This window comes from Phalacrocorax aristotelis, chromosome 6 (assembly GCF_949628215.1).
Source record: "Phalacrocorax aristotelis chromosome 6, bGulAri2.1, whole genome shotgun sequence".
In the NCBI taxonomy this organism is placed as follows: Eukaryota; Metazoa; Chordata; class Aves; order Suliformes; family Phalacrocoracidae; genus Phalacrocorax; species Phalacrocorax aristotelis.
Genome location: NC_134281.1, coordinates 9,977,446 through 9,998,505, shown reverse-complemented (window position 1 = coordinate 9,998,505; position 21,060 = coordinate 9,977,446). Strand labels below are relative to the sequence as shown.

General features: G+C 37.2%; 1 protein-coding gene across 26 annotated transcripts in view; it reads right to left on the bottom strand.

Annotated features, from left to right (window-relative positions):
• The window catches only part of FHIT (fragile histidine triad diadenosine triphosphatase), a 628,816-nt gene that overhangs the window by 526,630 nt on the left and 81,126 nt on the right, over positions 1–21,060 (bottom strand). For 10 of the 26 annotated variants that reach the window (XM_075095807.1, XM_075095805.1, XM_075095804.1 and 7 more), the window contains one exon: positions 5,165–5,244. The exons of 9 other annotated variants lie outside the window; for them this stretch is intronic. The gene's annotated coding sequence lies outside the window, so the exon portion shown is untranslated. Of the gene's footprint in view, positions 1–3,942; positions 4,010–5,164; positions 5,245–21,060 lie in introns of all 26 variants that reach the window. 7 more of the 26 variants (XM_075095806.1, XM_075095813.1, XM_075095825.1 and 4 more) reach the window with 1 other exon arrangement.

Here is a 21,060-nt window from a genome sequence, read left to right as displayed (position 1 = left end):
AAGAGTCACAAAGAGAAAAGGAACAAAAGGAACTGTTCCTCCAAGGAAGTGCTTTAATGAAGTAGAAAAAGGCATCAACATCTCTGGATGCCTCGCATGGAACATGGGAAGTCACATGAAGAAAAAATACAAGGAACTTGAAAGCTTAGTAAGGTATTCTGTGTCTGTCAGAAAATGGCTGCTACATAAAAGCAAAAGTTATTGCCCTAAGGGAAACCTGCGTTTGCTTTGCTGTCTTTGTTTTCCATCATGCTTTCCTGCTAGAGTGACACCTTCCAGCAAGGCAAACTGTCAACAGGCTTCAATGTTTGGAGAATGAGCATACAACAACAACAAATATATCCAGGCTGTCAGATGGAGGGTGTACACTAGTTAGAATTAATTTGTACAATGTCTCTGTCCACATATTGTAAACAACTTCTTAGAGGCTAATAAACACTCATCATCAATTAAAAACATCTATTCCATTTCAACTACTACCAGACTCTTCAGGTACTCACTTCAGATCAAGGAAGACACTAAGAACGACAGAAATCACACTCCTACAGTAAATCAAGGCTGCTTATGCTTTAGCGTGTTCCAAACCAAGCTTAATATCAAAGCAGGAAGGTGGGGGGACTCGATGTGGCATGAACAACAGATATATTCGTGAAAACACAGTAACCACCAGCAGCAGGGGAGAGGTAAGCAGCCCCTCCCACCATTACAAACAGCTCTAGGAAATGTCATCAGTTCACAGCTCCAAATCACCTAAACTTTCCCATAACATTTCAGTGCCAAACACTGCATCAACGTAAGACATTACCTTTCCAGTTAAATAACCCGAAAGTGTTCCTTTCTCCCACCTGCTGAAGCCTCCCACATTCTTTCTGAACAGCTCAAAGATAGGATGACATGCAGCATTTGGCATGTTTTTCTGAATGGTCTTTTTTTCTCCAATCTTTTTCAAGAGAAAAGCTCTGCTGAGTTTTGTAGTTGCTGGATTACAAGTAATACAGAGATGAAATTTCCAGCTGAGGTAAGAAGCTAAAGGAGAGAAAGTTATTGGGGGCTTTTCGTTGGACATTACATCACATTGCCGGCACATTTAATGATACTGCTACTTGTAGGGAACAAAGCCTTTTTTTTTTTTTCTTTAAAAACACACACAAAAAAAAGTTCTTTATCACAGTGTATTTGATACTGAATGGATACAGCTAGGAGACCATGAAATTCAATTAGGGAAAACAAAGGGTAAGTTTCTTCTGACAATATTGGGCAGGATGTGCTGCACCTCTGAGCTGTTTATAGCCAGTACATGTTTGCTTTAGTAGAAAAGAAAGCAGACGTCTATTTGTTTTACATTATTTGCAAGCACCTGCTCTGCAACAGTGCTACCTCTCCTGCTACATATCACTGGAAATTAATTTTAGCAGATTTTTCAAGTTAGCCAATGAAATGAGAATTAATTCATAGCGATGGTTTCTGCTTTTGCAAGTTTCATTTCTGTTTCTCTGGTTGTTAGCCAGCTCTGCAAATGCCATAAGAAAGCTCCCTGCCACCTGTTAGTATCTGCATTAGATTTGTTAATATTCTTATTTTGGTGAAAGTAGGCAAAATTAATAATTCTATTTGCAAGCTAGGTTGCAGTCAATCACTTTGCTGCTATTTGGCTCACGATGTGAAACTTAGGGGAACAGATTTATCTGTGCATATTAACAGGTATCCTTTGTTACACATGCTTTTAGGTACTTCGGTATTGATGATAAGCAACTCTCCAAATTCCATCTGAAGAAGCAAGGACAAAAGGTTTCTTCATAAAGAAAACAATTAGAGTACTGCGAGAGGTAGCCCAGAGGGGCTGCAGAATATCCCATCCATAGAGATTTTCAGAGCTAAACTGGAAAAGGTCTGAGCAACCTGCTTTACTTTTAGCTTTGAGCAGGCAGTTGGTCTCGAGAGTTCCACTATCCTATGATTCCATGAAATAACAGCGGGTTCTGCCTGACAACCACAGACTCAGTTATGATACAGTGGCTTTCCAATGTCAGTCATAACTAAACTATAATGGTTGCTGTAGTAAGAGTTCAACAGACAAAAATCTGGATAGGGAAGAAAACTGTGACAAAAGTAAGTAGTAACATAAAAGATCTAGTTAGAAAAGACTATCTAGAGAGACAATCATTCAAAAATGCAAGGAGAAAACTTGAGCAACAACAGAAAGCCCAAAATGCATAGGATGCAGAAAAGCAGGAACTAAGAAAGCTGTAAATAGAGCAAACAGGAAATTCATATAAAGAATTGAAAAGTTCGAGTTTGACACAAAGGGCAACAATATAATGAAAACCATGGGTGATGTAGCTGCACTGGCATTACAGCAACAGCAAAGGGGGGTTAAAGCTTTTATCACGCAGTGCAAGATTAGGAAGGTCTTAGTGCTTTGGCATGGTCACAAGAGAGACAGAGAAGAGTCACTATCAGTCCATCTTTTCCAGAATAGCACTGCTGCATCTGAACTAACAGTATCTGAAAGAAAAGTAAGTCAGTAAATGAAAAGAATATGCTTGAAACTATTTGACTATAATGATCAAAGTATGACAGAAACAAGAGAATGGCACTTTTGGAAAGAAAAAAAGTAATCTATATTTGATCTAGCTTAGGCTTCTTTTGTGTCAGCACTTTAACACAGCAAAGGTGCTGACAATACTTCTGCTAACATTACTGTGAAAGCTACTAAAACTAAACGAGGTTTTAAAGACTGCTTATATTTAAGTGATGGCCTGAATTGTAAACCTAAAAACAAGACTCTACCCACCATATCCCAACTTTCAGTGTATTTGGCCTATGTAGAAACAAAGCAAACTAAATGGAAAAGCAAAGTCACTCTTCATGTGAGAGAAGGAAAAACCCACTAGCAATTCCCAATCTTGCCAAGTTTCTAATTCAAAATTATTTTCATAATATTCCCTATTTACTATCAATGCAATTAAACTGCAGCTATTAAGACCTCAAGCACTTTATCTTCTTCATAAATACTGAACTTCTTTTAATATGTTACAGTGCAATCTGTATTACCACGATCGTTATAAAAGCAGGTAGCTGCTGAAAATATCATTCAAGACAAAATTATTGTTGAAGTGTTTACAGAACAGTCTGCATAAGAATTATTTATTCTCATAATCAGAGTGAAAACAGGAACAGAATACCCAGGAGACTAAAAATACTGAATTGTTTTAATAACAGTGGTGTGTAATTAACTCTTGCAGCCTTCTGGACAGAACTTGTTTCTCTTCCACTTAGCTTTACTTGTACTTACTGTAGTGGAAATTCTGGCTCCCACTACTGAATTATGGACAGAGTCCAGAGGGCCTGAGAACAGTCTCACAAGCCTAGATCTCAGCTCAAAGCATGAGAAACAACTGGTACAAGAAGTGGAACATAGAGCCCCCTCAGCATAACACTTCTGTACATGCATCAACAGCCAGAGTACCTACCCCTGTGAATAAACCCCAGCCACACCACCCATTTCCACAGCTATTGTGCCTTTTCCCACAGGGTACATTCACAATGCATTCTCTGCATCAGTCAGCAACATTGGAATTGTACTCGCAATAAAAGCCTTTTCCTAACTGTACACACTTTACTACCCCTTAAGGAAAGAACAGTGCCATGGCTGCCATTAAACAGCCACTTGCAAATTTCACAATTCACTATGAAGAATCCGGCACTTTAGGTGGTATTAAGCAGCAACTTATAAATTTTGCTTTTCCTTAGGAAAAAGAAAGCATAGAGAAGTACTGTTTAGCAATAAGGTGTAAATTTAATCCTCTGGTGTAAGAAAATAATCTCTGATTGCACTACATAGTTCATACATGTAGAGTACCTGTTTTATTACACCTGAAGGTATACTTGAGTTGCTTTTCCTATACAGAGGAAAATTTACAATTTGTTGCTTAATGTTACCTTTTGGTATTCCCTTGTAGAGGGCTGAGAAATTTACACAGGGTTGCTGAACACCAACACTTTCATTCTGTAATGGAAGATGAAACAACATAAAGTTTACCCATAGGTCTCATGGTGTAGTGCATGATTTTGTCCAATTCTGTAAGGTCATTATTTTCCCTTCTAGAACATTTCAGTATGTTTTTCCTACTTCTGAAGATTTAACCTGGTATTATTGTTGATATACTATAGTATATCATATGACATACTATAGTATATTGTTGATATACTAAAGAGTTTGAGTGCTCAGACCACTGGTATTTCCATTCAGTGTAAGTAATCACAATTCCACATGGGGTGGGGGGCAGGCATATTAGGAGAGAGGGAAAAAAAAAAAGCAGCAATGTTACAAAATGCAGTAAAGTTACTGCTACTATAAACCCTGAAGAACAATAATTGGGTAAAACTGGCAAAACAACCAAATGGAGATACTTTTTCTAAACCAAAAGAAAGGTATGTTTGTTTTTAAAATGCTAAATAAGACACTGAAGTATCCCAATAAAACACAGGTAGCTAAACTGTGGCAAAATAAAAAGTGTAAAACCCCACTGACTTTCAGAACCAAAGAAAGGAAGTCAGAGTAACAGCCAAACTGCAGTGACAGATGAACTTTTAACCAAGAAATAAGGCAAGCTTTTAGCTGCTTTTCATCTTTGAAGAAATTCTTAAGATGCTTATTATGTCAGAGTAAAGTCTTTAAGTTAAGAAAACCCCACCTAGCAGTCACATGAATTTTATACTAAAGCCACCAAAATATTTTCTCTTAACCACAGGCAGATTATAATTGACAGTGCCAGAGATTAAAGGCCATTTTATTACTCCTGCAGTGCCACTCTGTCCTTACAATGCTGTAATTATGACTGGTCAAGTAGATCTTTAATTTGCACACCTCTTCCAAGTACTGATTATCTGTGTTCTGCAGACATCTGCAAATACATACATCAAAGCTGCCGACTTTCACAGAATATTAACCAGGGTCCATTGTTCTTATATTCTCTTTAGAGTTGAAACCCAATGCTTTAGGTCTATAAACAAGGCCACTTAGTCATTTTCTTACAAGCTATTCATGTAGAAACTATAATGTTCTGTTCTCCCCGGAAGCTTATAATACATCACATGGATAATAGCATTTGAAAAGATAAAGCATGAAATACAGGAAACACTGACAAAATTCAAAGTATACCTGAGTCATCACTGGAGAAATTCCATTATTTCTTGAAGAGTAGGTACGAATGCTGGAGGAGTGCAGGGGGGAAACAAACCCTAGAAACCAAACCAAAAAACCAATGCAAGTTTCAAAGAATAGATGCATGTAAGCACTGTGCAAAAATATAGAGCTCTCCACTGGGCAGTGGCACTTAGAATCACAGAATCATTAAAGTTGGAAAAGACCTCTAAGATCATCAAGTCCAACCGTCAACCCAGCACCCCAGGCCTCCTAAACAATGTCCTGAAGTGCCACATCTACACGTTTTCTGAACACCTCCAGGGACAGTGACTCTACCACCCCTCTGGGCAGCCTGTTCCAATGCCTCACCACTCTCTCAGTGAAGAAAATTTTCCTAATATCCAACCTAAATCTCCCCTGACACAGCTTGAAGCCATCTCTTCCTGTCCTATCACTAGTCTTGGGAGAAAAGACCAACACCCACCTTGCTACAACCTCGTCTCAGGTAGTTGTAGAGAGCGAGATCTCCCCTCAGCCTCCTCTTCTCCAGACTAAACCACCCCAGTTCCCTCAACCTCTCCTCATAAGACTTGTTCTCTTATTTACAAGATACCTTTTTTGTTTTTAATATTCATTCCATAAAATACTTTCCTATGGTAGAAAAAGTTGACATTCAGAAATAAAGTCAGTTTAGTGCTCGTAAATAGTAATATTTAGAATAAACACAGAGTAAGATAAATGGAAGAATGTCTCTATTAGCTGACAGAAGAACTGAATATGAAGCAACACTAATGAGCATCAAACCAGGTGTTTAAGCCTTTGAATTATACAAACTGACCTCAGGCACAAACAGTATGCCGAAGTATTAAACACAAACTACAGTAGAATTAACCTCATACACACCCAACAGAGCATAAATCTCCACATAAGTCTCCTAAAACAGGCAAAACACTTACGCAAATGAAGCATTGAGAGAAGTCTCCCCAGCTGGTGAGAGAGTACAATATTCTGAGCTTCTGCAAGAGCTTGTCCTCCCCTGAAGCTAGAAAGTCTTTTCTAACAATTAGGATATTCAGGAACTACAATGTATTTTTCAGAGGTTAAAGGCTACCCAAGCAGCTTGGGAATTTCAGCACGGGACGTTTTTGAGAATAAGTTAAATAACAGAGGCAATGGCCACAAATTCTACCTTGTGAGATACAGCTAGGCATTAAGCATGGCAGTAGATCAACATCCTCAGAAATGTAACTAAACAAACGCATGGTTGACTTGATCTATTGTTGGCAGGAATCATGCTTTAAGCAGATGTTTGGACCAGATGACATAGCGAAGTACCTTCCAAGCAACTGGCTGCCCAGCCAGGCTGTGGAATCTCCCAGTCCTAGAGATTTTTAACATCCAATGGACAAGGCTCTAAGGAATCTGATTTAAAGCCAGTGAGCTCTGCTTCGAGCAGGAGTTGGACCAAGACCCAAGTATAACATGAAGCTCATTGTTTATAATCTTCAGTATGCCACTGAACCTGGTTTGTCCCTGGCTATGCTTGCAGATATGCCAATTCAATACCCATTAGCTATACAAGGTTTACAATGCCTAAGTCTGATGGGAGAGATGAGATTTAGCATACATAGTGTGAACTTTCTGCCTGAAGTTACACAGCTCCTCAGGATCAGAGCTCAGAAAGAAAAGATCTTCCGATGCCCTAAAGCCCCTTTATCATAAAGTATACTAACATAAAATTAGTAAATATTATATTTTACTATTAATTTCCTATTTCATTAATAAACAATGTAGAAGACCACACCAACTTTTAAAACTCCAATGATTGCTTTATAAACTCATAAATTGGAAAAATAAAATTTCACATTATTTATATCAAAGGGGATCCAGACCTTCAGCAGTTTTGAACTTCTTTCCTTCAGAAGTCATTCTTTAAGCAAACAGGGATTCGTAGCAATACCTCAATTATTTATACTTACAATAAACTCCACTACTTTGCCAATTATCTCAATGGAGTCAGTGCCAGCATCTGAAGAGAACATGTTCTCAGTGATCAACACCTCTGACACAGCATCTTATCATGCCAGGATACAGAGCAATAATTGTAATTTAATAATGCTGTCTGCAGTGCCCAACCAGCAGCTGCAGGTTACAGAATATGCAAGAGTTTCAATACAAGCAAAATGGAATACTGCAATAACGAATGAAATGCCCTTTCTATTCAGTTTCTGGTACAGTAGGCAGGGTTAATGCTGAGGCCCAAAGATGAGAAAGATCATTCAAAACAGTGAATTAAGTCAACAATCTGGTTGTAATACTGTGAAAGAGAGCAAGACAATTAAAAATGCTAAGCACAAAAGATTCATCCTTTCTGCCTCCCTAAACAAGAAATTGAATGAACCTCATTTAGCACAGAAGCAAAATTAAAAGTACCCAGAAATCTTCGATACCCACATAAACATTATTCAAACTGAATTTAGAACTCACTTCATTCACCCCCTGAAAGATTAGAAAAAAATTGGTTTAAGAGAAAATTTGTGTCTTATATTTCACTTTTCTATAGCCTGTGCTGCAACTGCAGCGTACAATCATTTAACCGATTTTGTGTTCTTTTAAAATACAAAAAAAGGGTTAAAGGTCCCATTAAAATGAATCACATTGTCTTTACTGCAGAACATCAACATCCCAATAAATCACCAAGCACTACAATTTCTGAACTTTCTGTATCCCTAAATAATGACATAAAGATTAAACCTGTTCAATTAAATGCAGCCTAAGAGGAGATAGTTTTCTAAAATTGTTACTGACTTTTTTTGATATGCAATTGTTTCAGATGAGCCACTGTATTTTGAAGAAATTACCTTTTTTTCCAGTCATGTTAACCATTATCTGTTCTGACACCCATTTAACTGGCAAGGATTCTGTCACTTATTCTTAATAATTCCATTTGCTATCAATTAAATAGTTTTTGTTGTCTCCTATCTGAGCATCTTCAGGATAACTTCAGCTGGTTTTCCCATTTATACCTGATTTACAAAAAAAATGACAGAACACAATGCCACTTTTGAAACTAGTAAAAAAATTTAATTGGAACTGGTTCATTAAAATTGCAAAATTTGCATCACATCCTCCTGGTTGAGTCAGTATCTACATTATTGAAGACACACTTAAAGAAAGTAAATCCAATTTAAATGTCCGTTTTTAATAAATTTCAAGTGTTGAAGTTCGTAATATGGTACATGACAATATTCATGAAATACAGAGGGCAAGGTGTACTTTACTTCATCGTCAGACTAATTCAACTAATTCATTAGATTTAAAATAAATTTTTGTATAGCAATATGCAATTTTTCCAACTATTATGTTAACTAATTTAGTGGAAAACATTGTAGGCAAATATTTTGGAAATCCAGTTCAGTAGTCATTTTTATAGACAGAGACACTCACGTAATCTAGTGGGCACATGAGCACAAAATACCCAGACTTACTGTTAAAAGTTCTTAATCAAAACTTCTCCAAAACATTCCATGATGCTAAAAGACCAAACTAGATGATGTAAGACAAAAATGGAGGGAAAAATATCCCTTTGCTCTATTATTTATATTCCTGTAGAACAGAGTCCTCCTATCCCAGCTTCTTATAATCACTTATACACAGACGTATTCTGACCCTTAATCTTAAGTCCTAACAGCTTTACACAGAAAGGGCAGGGGAAACTCCAGTGTAAGTACTAGGTGGCTGAAGGAAAGCAGAAAAGTACTATTGTAAAGATATTAATCAGGTTGAGGAAAAGTTACTAGAATTTTTTAAATAGAAGTTATTGAATGTATTTATTAATATTGGGTGTGTGCTGATGACATTTCCTAACATTAGAGCTGGGCACAACTGTCAGAGAAGATGATTGGTATACTTACAGACAGAAAAAAATCACATAATTTTGAGGCCTGGAAAAAAGCAAAGAGGCTAAAAATATATAGTAAAACAGGTGTTGCACACTTGGGAGCCCGTAACAAAATAACTTAAGAGCTTATCAACTGCAAACGGCAGAAGAGATATAAGAACAGGATTTATTACAAGACAACGCTAAGCTATTCTGCTACACTCATGAGAAAGTATTTTCAAACCTTAGAATGCACGAAAATCCCTATCCCAACAGTAAGTATTATACAAGGCCCACTGGTGACATGATATCAGGACTTTTCCATCCAGTCCTGGGCACATAAATTGAAGGAAAGTGAATAGCTTCAAAGACAGGCTGCTAAGATGATTAGACGAACAGAAGATCTCACAGCTTCCAGCTTCAAAGTGCAACGCAGAAGCAACTAGTTCATACACAAATGGTTTGTCAAAAGTATATTCATGTTTGCAGAAAGTCTCCAAGTCCCGCAATGCCTAGTACGGGTTATCCTTCTCAATTTAAGGTGATCTATATGCAAAAAGCCACTAACATACAGTGCTGCAGTATATTTTCTGCCTGGTTTTGATTTCCCCCTTCCCCCAGTTTTTTCTTTTCCCCTAGAGGGGACTGTGGAGAATTGCAAACAGAGCTCTTAGCAGGAAAACTGATAGAAATGGGATAACCTAACTCATAACCCAGAAGTAACATGTTATCATGAAAGTTTCCAGACATTATTTCCTCTATTAAAATCAATCCACCTTATGTTTCATTACCTTGGTTTTGCTAATGCAAAATACTTAGGTAGTTAACAGCACTGCTGATGGTGGTGATAATAATTTTGCACAAAATTAATCTCAAAGGGCCCCAGAGTAGTGCAGATTTACCACAGTAAACACCTATCCCATTACACCTAGCCGTCTTAATTGAAGTGCTTAGACACACAGACAAATTTTACTTATGACAGGTATTTAAAGTCTGGCATCTTTTCAGAAATTACAAGAAATAGCACTCAAGCACTGTTTTCAAGTAAAGGTAAGAGCACGAAGTTTACATACACATTTGACAGCTTTGTAAGTATTGAGAAAATCATATGGGTATGAGTTGGACACTGCAAATTTATAAGTGTTTCTTTTCCCACAGAAAAGTAGTTTTGAGTCATTCCTTTTTGTTCCTTCTCTGTTTTTTTCAACTCAGACTCAGTCTTGGCTTCTTTGAAGGCATCTATCAATCTAATGTGTCTGTGTTATAACCCCTAGACAGTAGGCAGAACCAACCTTACTGATATATGAAAGACTACAGATATACCTGTTTGAGAGGAGACAAGAAGGCATTTGTTTCAAGTAAAGTATACTCAACCTGCCAAAAACAGAGGTGCTCGCATTCTGTCTTGCCTATGGTTGGTGATTTCCCCAGACTCCTGGGTAGACACAACTTTGTCTTAATCCCGTGTTCTACCAGTACCAAGCTGCAAATATCTTGCTTCAGAATATAGATACTACTAAATATAGTTTGCGGCAACTGGCCATACACCATAATTTCCCTCTGCCTTTTTTCAGCATTGTACATTGTAATTAGCTCCAGTTCCTCAGTTTTGGCATAGCTGACAGGTCAGGAATTGAGGATGATGAGAAGCATTGCCAACTCAAGGCTCACTGCTCCGCTCCCTATTTAAGCCTTCCTTGTAAGGCTGATCTCCCAGGAAACCCAAATGCATTAATACTCTTCATCAAAATAGAAGTGCAACAATTCTCAGTTTACTGCATTCATTTCCCCATTACTCACCACATAAACACATTGTTCAATAAGAACGCACAGAATAAACTCAGCAATAAAATAATGTTAAGGATTTCAAACTCTTTCAAAAAGCTCAAAAATTTATGGTTATTTTTGAGATACCTTGATTCCTGCAGCAGAAGAATTAGAATGCTCGTTCCTTAATTTGCAGTGCAGTTTAATTCTTTCCAGCTTTGTCAGTTATTCCTGTTTTCCTTTGTTATTCCCCAAATTATTAGAAAACTATAACTTCAGGATCTAGCTATTGGCATTATGGTATTTAAATTTCCACCCTTGCTGTTGTAGCTAAGCATGTTCCATACTCAAATCAATGGCAGCAGTCAAGCAACTCATGTGAAAACACAACTTTTGTTTTTCCTCTATAAAAACATGAACCCCTACTTCCATAACACTTACAGAATCTCGTCATTCTTATCACTTTTATAAAGCTTTTAAACATCGACTGCATTAACTAATTAATTTGACATTAACTAATTAATCTACTGACCAAAGAGAGAGAAACTGGCACTGGGAAATCATTAGTTTGGAGGTTAAATTAATTAAAAATAGTACAGTAGTGACAGAATTTAATCTCATACTTCTCATGAGAGCATGGAATCACTCACAGCTGCATCAATTTGTGATAAATCCAGGGAGACGTTTCATGATGGGAGTGGAATTAATTGGTGTCACCCCTAAAAGTATATATGCTCGTTCAACAGTACCTATATTAAACAATATTAAAAATATACAAATTGAAGAAACAAAAAAAAAATCTCATTTGAGCTAGCTTGTGATCCATGCCCTCAATATCAAGATACAATTATTTGCATCACGAAATTCAGGGGATCACAACAGTGGTCAGGAAGACCAGAACATTCTTTACAGTCTGTCTTTATCTGTGTGAATACACCACATGAAGTGTGAATATGCTTCCTTGACTAGTTTAAATTCATTCTTTATAGTCTACTTTTGTCATGAAAGCTTTTAATCCAACAACTTGAAAACTGGGGAATGACTTAAAAACATGGCCAAGACAAAAATCTACATGTGCTTGAGGGAGGGAGGAAGAGACAGGAAGATAAACAGAGCTGGGAACAGATGAAAAGGCAGGGCCTATCACAGTACTCAACCTCACAAATACTAAGCAACTGTGCTGTAGATAGTTACGCAACTCAAAAAGAAAGACGGACACCTGAAAGTCACCCTTAGTATGTAAGTACACAGAACAATACACCAGGAAGCATACAAACTATACGCACATTGTACTCATCCAGAACTACTTTTGACATTTTTGATGCAGATTAATAAAAAGCCAGTCATGATTTTCTTTCTGATTAATAGAGGAGCCCTTAAATTAACAAAGAAGCTGGCCTTTGATAGGAGCTCAGTTAGATTAACAAACTCTTATGAATGACTTAAATGAGGGTTGTAGGTCAAGCTATAACCCCCTGCTGAATGGGTATAAGAAAGGCTAATTTTTCATATCCAGTCTTCAAAAAAAAAAAAAAAATCTTGAAGACTTTTATGCCACTCAGCTGCAACCACCACTCAGACGAGCAGAAGCAGAGCAGACTGAGCTGCAATGAACTTGCCAAGCATTGGCCTGCTCACAGGCTGGCTCAATGAAGAAAAACTGCCTTGACTTGCAAAGGCTTTGCAGGAACAGAGTCAGCCCTGAGCAATGGAAGAGACAATACCAGAAGTTCCAGTTCCTGTTGGTTAGGAGCAGAGGAATAAAACACTCAGGACATGGATTTACAGAGCTAAAGTGTCCACCATCCTTCACATTTTCACATTCAGCTCACTTACCTGTTGCTAGCTATGAGTTTTCCCGAACCAGAGTACACAAAGGTAAATATGTTTCAACCTGCACAACTCCTTTTCCCATCTTTAGACTTGTGTTCAAGCATGCTGGTGCACAATTCCAAGAATAAATGAGATACTAGGACAGAAAGCTTCAAATCTCGTGCTCATACACTGAATAAAAAGACAGCCAAGGCTGTGTTACCACTTGCATAAAGAACCCAGTGACATACAAGGGCAAGGAAGGGCCACAGACTCTGGGCCTGAATAAAGAGAGCAGCAACTAGATCCACAAGCATGTTCAGTGGCAAAGAAACATCAGAGAGAAGCATGAGAAGATGGAAGTATGAGCTACCCCAGCCACAGGGAGTTAGGCTTGTGCAGTAACTATTGATCTCTTCACTCAACTCTTTTCTGGAGCTTAATACAAGACATCCTGCATACATGAGGCCTCTACTAAAATAAGGTGCTAACTATCCAAGTACCTGGGCTGTTTCAAACAGAGGATGAAAAAATGCCACTTGGAAGATTCTTTCAACCCTACCTCTTAATAACACGAGGCTGATGAGAGAACCTGTTACGCCTTTGAGGCGCACTGCAGTAGAGTATGCCTACAACTAAGAGATGTTTTTGCACCTTACACACATATAATCCAAATGGCTTCAAATTTGCTATTGCAAGTACTAGCGACAATGTAGTTGTGGCAGCGTAGTTACTAGCATAAATTGTACGATTCTGCCCAGAAGCTAAGGTAAGTACTCACGTTAAGCATGCCATCTGTAAAAGGAGGATAATATTTTGTGCTACTTTTGGTATAACTGGCAAGGTATCTTATGTGTGGGAGCAGAAACTTACACTACAGCTTATGACAACAGCCGCATTCACTAGGTGGTACTGTCAAATATAGGTAATACTAATGCTAGTAACTAGAAGGAACTATTAAGATGAATCAATACAAAAAGCATTGACAATGTATATGTAAAATATTGTTGTCTGTTCACTGAAAAATTACAAAGCACAAAATACAACTGATCTGGCAACACAGGTAAATTGTTATTGATTTGCATTGAGACTTTTTTCACGCTTTTTGACATTTCTAGACTTTTTATATAACTTTGTATTATGGCTCATGGTGAAGATGAATCTATTATGAATTCCACACATCTGCTGAGATATGCCATTCTGAAATTGTCTTGAAACCTACATTTGGAGCACATGAAAGTCATTCCATTTCCCAATATTAACTCCTCTTACATCAATACCTGAATTTAAGATACTTTGCATTCTTGTTCACGCTGTAGAACAAAAACCAGTCTCTTTCCCGTGCAGTCACAAGAAACAAGCAAAACTAGTATTTTTTGAGCTCAGGAGAACGCATTCAGCTGAGAAGGCTAACATTTAAGTGGCTGAATAAATCAGTGACTTAAATTCTAAAGGAACGTATGATGTAATCAGAGCTTTTGAAGCTCAAGTCACGAAAATCCGATGATTAAATCTAGTTTTTATTACCGTTAACGTCATTCCCTTTTTTCGTATAACCAATTTAAGTCTGTTTTAACAAGGATTTTGGCATACAATATAGAATTCTAACATCTAGCATAGACTAATGAGCTTATGCATAGCTACTCAGGACCCAAAAGTACAGCAATGAGCAATTAGAGATGCAGGCCAGCATCTCTGAAAATTATACCTCTAACATAGATTGCAAGTGTGTAAAAATGTAAATATGCACTGATGGAAAGTTACAGTAACGAGGGGACTCTGGTGAATGTCACATATACTCAGTTACAACGCAGGTATCAACCACCAAGAGGTTTGTTTAAAAAAATTCATTTGTGACTTAAAAACCTCTTACAATTATTTTTCTCCTGTGCTGCTGTAATTTCCTACTAAAGTAAGAATTATTGTGTGATACCAAATGATATCTGACTATGAGATACACATTATCATGCCATTTGTCTCACAGATGCTCTCTTTAGCTTTACGTTAGGTAACCTCAAAACTCAACAGGGATCTAGTGATACTGGATATAAACACTACAACTATTATTTTTTGTGAGGAAGGTAACATTTAAGTTTCACAAACCAGCAAGCTACTTCCCGATTACTCCCCCTCAATCCTTATCACTGAACTAATTTATCATGCCTTTTGTCCTCCATTGTTAATCTCATACTGCCACAAAAGGAATTAATCAGAGAGCAACAAACCAATACCTATGTTATCAGATACTATTAATGACGCATTTCTTTATTAACAAGAAAAATTTATTTATCAAAGTTCCAGCTTCAGGTTTTACATGCAGCTGACAGACAGGACAGTTCTGGGTCCAACCTCAAAAACAGAACCAGAGTGAAAGGACGCAGAAGAACTTTTCCTCTGATCATTACCTGGTAATCTTCCTGCTCATCTGGACAATTTTAGACTTGACTACCATCTCGCCTGACCATTTATTTGTTCTGTAATACTCCACCTGCTGTAAAACATTCATTCAGTCGTTGAAGCTGGAGATACCTGACTAGGAAAACACCCAATACAATGAGAAGACGAACTAATATGCACTGCACCAGCACAGAGGCCAAGGTCCAGTGCAGACAGGCCAGAACTTTGCAAGACAGAAAAATTAAACTATCACAGAACAGAGCACACACTGGGTCAAAGCAAACAATGAGTCATTCAGGGGAAAGTAAAGCACAGAATTTTCTAAGGAAAAAATGGCAGGTGGGGTTTGCTGAGAATGTTGGCTTTTTTTTGTTTAATACTCAGTATTTTTTGTTAAAATTAGATAGATTTAGTTTCTGAATTGCTTTTAACATAAAAGGCAAGTCATAAAAGACTACAAAAATATTATTTCTGATACCCACCCCTGCAAAATACCTAAAGTTAAAACACAGAAATAATTGAATATAACATGGTGCAAGGTCTTATATTTTTATCTGATACTTCACTTGATACTCAGGGAGAAAACTGTGTGCTACTTTGAAGATGCTCCTAAATTAAGTTTCCTTGTACAAATTAGAAACTTTGACATCTATAATGAATTTTAATAGGGTAATAAACTCGGGAAATTTCATAACTCCATCCAAGATATGAGGCATCTCTGACCTACTGACAGCTTACACTGAATGAAAAAGTCATCATTAAACTCTCATGAGGCAGCACACCAATAGATATTTTTGAGTGACTTATCTGAGTGATAAAGACAAATAGGAAGGAAAAAAACAGTTCAGCCTATTTTTAGCACTATCTTTACAAGGACTTCAAAAACACTTCACAACATTGTGGGTTTTGCATTGTACTCACAACTGTACAGCAGGATGCAATATTTGGTATTTTTCTTAAAAACTGAATAGCCAAAGTTTTAAAAATATTTCCATTCTTTAAAAAAAAGCTACTTTTATCTCCCGTCTTCCAGAATAAAACCTGAAAGTTGACACCAACCAGGCTAAGTGCTCAGAAACCATGAGGTAAATAACAATAACATAAAAAATTATACATTCCCACCTCCCAGTTCCTTGGAGCTTGACCCTCCTAAGGAACGTTTTCTGTATAATTAATTTGTAAAGCATGAGATGCCATATTCAGTACTTCTTGGCAACCCTTACAATATAAAAACAAAGCTTTCACGTTATTTAAAAAAAAAACAAACAGCTATAACTTGATACTTTTTCTAATTATGCTCCTCTTACTGAACCCTAATGCTACAACGCACTCAAACCAAGTGCTTGCACTGTGTTTTTGTCCGAGTCTGCTGTTCGAAGACCTTGATGCAAGAAGTTTTCAGGATCATCTTCACCTCAAAATGTGAACCATCACATGATAAATGGCTGCTGCTCCCATAGGCTTCGGCAAGACTTTTTTGTCCAGCACCTCTCAGCACCAAGCTCTCTTCCTCATTAGCCTGCCTGGCTACAAAGCTTCCCTGGATATCCCCCCCACAAATATAACCTCTGAGTACAAACCAACCTTAGGTATTTAGATGCCCAATTACTGATGAGAGATTGACATAAAGGCAGTACAGAATGCAGCTTATGCAATTTTATACATTATACATAGTCTTGGAGTTAACATTCCCCACATTTTTACCTTTAATTTACTACAGTTTTACTCAGGATTAAACATGGGAATTTTTAATTAGTATTTTCACAGAACATTTCACAATAAAGAATGTGGAAAATATAAAGTAATACCATGGAACTGAAATTATCCCATAAAAATTGCAGTAGTAACATGATTTTTCATGGAAGATATTCCATATGTGGTACTCAAAAAAAAACCTGAAGAAATTCCTTTTTTAGTTCACCTTTTCTCAGTTATCTGACTGTCCATCTAATAAAAGCAATCACTCCATCCCTTTTATTGCAGTAACAATCAGTTACAGCAACAGCCACAATTTAGGTTTATATTTTTGGAGGGGTGTTATTGCCCTGATGATAACCATAACTATTGATCCTCTACAGTTACAAGATTTCTAAATATTTGTCATCAACTTTTCCTAGCTTTTCTTAATATTCTAGCAGAATAAAACTCTGCCATATGTATCTTTCCTACTATAAAGAACTACTACCAATTGTAAGAGAACATTTTCTATCCCTCTGCTAGATAGAAAAGGAACATCTCCCACTACTAAACTGTGATACCTAAAGTCAGTACATTTATATGACACATGTTAAAAAATTGACCCAAAGCAACCAATAATTCTGACTTCTGGGTGCCAACTGGCTACAAGGAGTATTTACAATCTCTTCTTAGAAATCAGGCAAATGTGTAGAAGAGAACCAGATTCGTTACACAGGTAAGTACAAAAAAAGGTAAGAGAAAATGCTAAAAATTCCTATTACAAGAAATAAAAAATTAGCCCTCTAAAAATTACTAGAGTGCTTTAAGTTGAGTAGAAGAGAGGTCTCTATGCATACATACACCACTGCAGATTGTTCTTTTACTAGTTATAATGAAAGAAAGGTCTTACAATCAGCTGTTCCGTAGCCATGTTCCACAGCCCCATCCCCGTTGCCTGGCATAGGAAGGACTCCACCTACATCCCCATTCCAGCATAAACATTAAGTTGCCTCAACTCCACTGCTCTGTACCAGTAAGAGAGAAAGATCCTTAAAGTACTAAATCTCTCACGTGCTCACTGATAAAATGAGACAGGTTGGTAGAGATGTACTTGGTTTAGAAACTGAATTAATTTTCTGCTTTACCAAAACTGGATTTAAGCAAACAGTCACCATAGCTAGTTTTAATGAAACACTATAGCTTTATAAAAAAATTGGAGTTTATTGCACTGCAAGATGGAAAATATGAATTGCGAAGCAGAATGTTGTTGTTTAAGACCACCAGCTGCGCTGCTATTCATACCCTGCTCGCAAATTCATGGAAAGGCATTTGCAAATGGCTTCATAAAGGCATAAGTGACACTTCAGCACCTTTCCAACAATAATAGCTTAAAAAAAAAAAAAAAGAAAAAATAAATTAATGGAGTGAATATTGTTTGAAGACTACAATGTTCTCTACATGATGAGAACAGACCTTCATTAGTAACCCAAGTTTCCTATGCAAAAAAGCTCAAAGCAGCTGTACACTAATTGTATCAATCTGACTCTGCACCTTGTTCGGAGCATCTATCAGCTTACCACTGCTATGGCCATACTAGGAGGGGAGGCGAGTACTCAATATACACTGTATTTGATAGGAGTTTTTTTAAAAGACAGGATTTTATTTGTCAAAACGATTCAGTGCTGGTTACTGAGTTACGGGTCAAATGTAAAACTGATTCACTCCCGAATGCCATAATCCATCTCACGAAAGCAAATACGGAACCTGTTTGCACTTGACGGTTACTGTGAAAGATATATAGCATACAGTGAATTTCATTATAGCCAGAAAACGTCTGGGATGAGGCCAGAAATGGAGTAAGTATTTCTGCAGGTATCAATATAGCCGTTATCACAACAGTTGTGTTACAACATTAGTTCTTAAAAACTAAGACTCAAAACATGACTTAGAAAATTATTAATCAGATTAATTGTCTCCAAAACATTTCTAGCTGTTGGCTCTGTGGGTCATCATGAAAGGGAATGAGTTCTATATATGGAGGTTTTTGACTGAAGTTCAATCTGTGTATTTTTTCCAAGAAATCTCATCTCACAGAGATTTGAGATAGTAGTCAGACTCTTAAATAGCTAAATTCCCAGCTAAGAATCCAGACAGTATCAAGAAGGGAACTGAAAGCCCTCACTGAGACTTGAGAACCAGGTGTTCCCAGTGGGCCATGACACTATGCTTTGAATGTCTGCTAGCAGGAACTGTCTTCCCTTCTGCCTACAACAGAGGATAAGCTAAGCTAAAACAGATTTGAAACAGTCAAACCTACAAACAACCAGGTCATAAATAAGTTACAGGAGCTTATAAAACCAGCATTAGAAAATGTATGGCTGCAGTCCCCTGGCCAGCTGCAGATAATCAATGACCCTGCAGATTGCCAGTTCTTAGCCTCAATATACAAACAATGCATCCACCAGGCTTGTCAAGACAGGAATCATTTGGGCAAAAGCTGTCTGGTAACACCTATATTAGCATCAGTCATGCATCAGAATGCTTCTTCATCTCCATTAATACTCCTTCCAACTCACCTAATTAAATCTACTCTATTCATTTCAATACAGATCAACAGATTCTAACAAAGCCGCAACAGTCCGGACTTCTGAATTAATAAAAATTGTCAGCTACATATTGATAACTGTGTGTTCCCAAGCTACCTTCAAAAAAAAAAAAAGATGTAAAAGAGAGACAGATGGAAAGAATCACAAATATATATAAAAAAAAAGGTACTCATGCATGTGCATGTGTGTGCTCCTGCGCATCTGTGAACAACAGATAAGCCATACCAGTAATGGTGAGGAATTCAGATTGCATTACACAATTTAAAAGACAAAAAGACAATACTGAAAGGTAAATGTAAAGTATCTAAATATTTTAGTATTACTAAAATAGGCATATCGTGGTCCATACAAGTAAAAATGTCAGAACAGTTTAGCTCCCGAAATCAGAATAACCTTTGTGAGCTTGAATCAAATTCAATACTTGGTACTTTCCTTTATTTTGCTGTTTAGGAACACAGAGGGAAGAGGAGGAGGGAGGAGGGGAAAAAAAAAAAGTCATTTGACATATATCAACTTTACGTCCTTATTCATTTTGGTTTCACCGCCAAACCAAAATATTCACTGCGTATTCAGCTGTAATGGAAGGGAATCCTGCAGAAACTTGCATGTGAGATTTTTAGGAAAGAAGTACTGTTAATACTTTTTATCACAGAGAAGCTTAAACTATTGCCAGACTAGTCGGTGTACTTGTGCAAGACTCTGCAAATTAATTAGTAGCATTACTCACATGACCAGTAATATGAGGAGCACTTAAGAAACATAAGAGAAATTCTGATACTATTACTACTGCATGTTAGTTACTTCACAGCAACTCCACACAACCCCTTGGACATAGACTGATTTTTACCATATGACTCTGTGAAAGACTGGTAAAATCCTTCCGGTTATAAAACTCTGCTGGTGAAAGGGCTGCCTAAAAGCCAGTTGAGCGAGTTGCCCAGAACTACCTCAAATAGAGCCTGAAAAGGCAGGGGGTGGGGAACACACACACTATTTTCCATCAATTAATTTCCACTATTCATTAACGCCTCAATGGCAGAGTTCCCACCCTCCTGCCCACTAACAACTGCCACATACATCATCAATTTGCATGAGTTGGTTTGGTTGGTTTTGGGTTTTTTTTAATCATTATCCCCTCATCCTCCTCAAGGCTTTTTCAGCATTTTTTCATTTTTCAGCATTCAGCATTTTCCCCTCTGACTTCACTCCTAACTTCTTCAAAATCACTTAGATGAGCATAGAAGAGAAACACTATGGGGTTTTTTCCTTATTTTTAAGCATATACAGCATCTGACCATCCACGTTTTGTAAGAGATTTATTAACAAATTCTCTCATATTTATTCTGCATAAAATGCCAGCCCTTGTCCTCCTCCTTGTTGTACGTATTTAGTGAAATTAAAAGTGGCTTTGAAAATTGTTCGACATCCTCACACTTCATTATTTCACCTCTCAATCTTCTTATTAAAAGATTGCTTTATAGATGTGTTGTAATCACTGTTGTTTGGGGGTTCTTTACATTATCAAAGGGTAAGATTTAATAAAAAAAAAAAAACAACACTTTATTCTATGACAGATAGGCTTAGTTTGTAATTAAAGACCTTTTGTAAGCCAGCAAATATCTACTAGGAAGCAAAGAAATATAAGGAGACATGCTACTCATTTTGAAGGCAAGATCAGAAAGAAGTTTAGAACACAACACAGATACTGGTGCATTAAAATGAATACTAGTTGCAGAATCAAAGCCTCTCTCAATCTTTACATTAGCTAAATG